General features: G+C 44.9%; 1 non-coding gene across 1 annotated transcript; it reads left to right on the top strand.

Annotated features, from left to right (window-relative positions):
- Positions 1 to 787: 787 nt before the first annotated feature.
- On the top strand, positions 788 to 942 carry LOC143307286 (5.8S ribosomal RNA). Its single transcript, XR_013064462.1, has one exon. It is a non-coding gene; the product is annotated as a 5.8S ribosomal RNA (ribosomal RNA).
- The last annotated feature ends 1,558 nt before the right edge of the window (positions 943 to 2,500 follow it).

Genomic DNA, 2,500 nt, shown 5'->3' with positions numbered 1-2,500 from the left:
CCGGAGTTTTTTTGGTCCGTGTTGCGTTCGCTCTATTCGAAATGAAACTCGCGGAGGCGAAGAATTGTTAAAAGTTTACGAAGCGTCTAGGAGTGGTTAAAACTGAGAGAGTTGAAACTACGATGTATTAGAACGAGCAACCGTCGAAACTTTGTTTTCGCGACGTTCTTTTCGTCGCTCTCGTCCCCACGCTCCTACGCTTTGGTTGTTTCTTTGCCATCCGTGTTGCGATAAAAAGATTTCTCCATTGTCCAAAAAGGACGGATCGAGATTCCTCTTTCGAGAGGGAGAGAGAGGTACTTGCGGGTAACCTGGAATCTACGAAACACGCACCGTGGTAAGATTCGTGCGTCCGCCTGATCGATGTGTGTTGTTTACGGACCGGCTGAGAAGCGACGATAGCGAGTCTTTGAAAAACTATGTGTCCATTAGTTAGACCGATCGTCGCCGGCCGTGTGTCTGTTCGAATCTCGCAACCCACGATTCAGCGACAGGACGCGCGCTCGCATTCCTTGTGTGCGTTCGTACTTTTCAAGGTTTTTAAATGTACTTTACGCCCGACCGTCGAGAGGAGCGTGCCACTGGGCGTTTCTCCGACGGTTTCCGTCCTTGGACGCGATCGTGTCGTCAACGATCGAACAAACAAACAAATACGTTGGCGACGCCCGAATTCGCTCTCCCGCACGCGCCGGGTGGGAGAGTGATGTGGGTATCGAATGTGATGCGTGTTAATAATGAAAATAACACTCTAAAGATCTAAAGAGTTTGAAATACAAAATTTTACGATTACCCTGAACGGTGGATCACTTGGCTCGTGGGTCGATGAAGAACGCAGCTAATTGCGCGTCAACGTGTGAACTGCAGGACACATGAACATCGACATTTCGAACGCACATTGCGGTCCACGGATACAATTCCTGGACCACGCCTGGCTGAGGGTCGTTTTCTTAACAAAAGACTGCTTGCGTTTGCTTCTCGAAAAAAGAGTAATTCATTTCTTTCTAAACATCTCGCCGTCGTTCAACGAAAGTAGAACGTTTCGGAGCGGGATTATCGAACGAAATTGAAAGAATGAATGAACGATAAACAAAGAAAGAGTCGCAACGTACGAGCGATAGTTGGGCAGTTCGTCGGCGTTTGTCGTGGAAACGATGTGACGAAAATCGCAACCGATACACTAAATGCAGGCCGTTAAAGGAGAGAAACAAATTTCGAAATATCTCTTCGAACTAGCGCAAGTGCGTCACGGCGCGCGAGTCGTTCGTTAAAATTTATAAACGACCGCCCGTGAAAGCACCGAGTTCTCGGAAGATAATCTATAAAGATTCTCCATCCTGCTGGAAGTTATCGGATCGGCGCGATTGTTCACTTGTAGAAATCCACGCTCCTGACGTTGCCAGAAACGATATTTACGAAAGGTGTGTCAAAAATAAACGAAAGAAGCTCTCCTATAAATTTAGAAAAAGCAAACGAGTGAAATGTTTGAGATGATAATTTGCTGAAATGCAAGCTCGAATAGCCCCAGGGTTTCGAATGATTCCCCGCGCTTTATACATCTCTCTGTTTACAAACGGTGTATAAATGAAAGATCGCTTCAGATGGGTCGTCGCTGTTTGACGCGCGATGCTGTTCCTTTTTTTTTGTCTGTCTGTGCGTTTAGCTTCGCTAAACAAGTTAAATGGTTAAAAAGCGTCGAAAAAGCGAATACACACGCGACAAGACAAATCTAACGAGTAAAGGAACGCTCCGCTCCAAGATAAAAATGGTTGTTTACAATCAATACAGCGTTTCGGTACCCCTGATCGTAGTCTGAAACTGTGTAACAAAAGAGAGGAAAGCGAATGGTGAAGGAACTTCGAAGCCTCCGTGGCGTGGCTAGAACTTGTGATAAAAGTATGTTTGCAGCAATTATGCATGCTCCCGTTAAAACAGCATTTCAATGTCTCGCATGGCTTAAAGCTCTAGGAGGCTTCAACATTTAGAATACATACGGACTACTTCGTTTGTTAAAGATAAGCGAAGACCGCGCGACCATCGCTCGGTCGTCCAGTCCTCGAAAGTTTTGTTGCGTTCCAAAGAAGAGACAAATGGGGTTTACCCTTGCGCTAAGGGGAGAAGAAGAGAAAAGCAGTTGTTAAATCTAAGAGGTGTGTGGAGTACATCGCGTGTTGGTTAAAATTGTTAAATGAAGTATACGCGAAATGTTCTCTCGCTCTTGCTTTTCCTCTTGCTTCCGTGGCGCTCGAAAAGAAGGGATGATAAATAAAGAAACCTATTCGAAATCTCTTGTGGAACAAAAAATAATACGGACGGACGTTAAAATTGAACCGAGACGAAATGGATCGTCTTGCGAGTTGTCTTCGCTTTGAAATTGTTAAAAATTGATAAAAGCAATACGACGAAGCTGCAGTCCGCAAAATGTTTGAAGCAAAAAGGAAATAACACGAAAATTATGGGAACGTCGTGTCTCAACTTTTTTTTCCCTCTTGTGCTCGTTTCA

This window comes from Osmia lignaria, unplaced genomic scaffold, assembly GCF_051020975.1.
Source record: "Osmia lignaria lignaria isolate PbOS001 unplaced genomic scaffold, iyOsmLign1 scaffold0050, whole genome shotgun sequence".
Lineage (NCBI taxonomy): Eukaryota > Metazoa > Arthropoda > Insecta > Hymenoptera > Megachilidae > Osmia > Osmia lignaria.
This window is presented reverse-complemented; position numbering and strand designations above follow the sequence as displayed.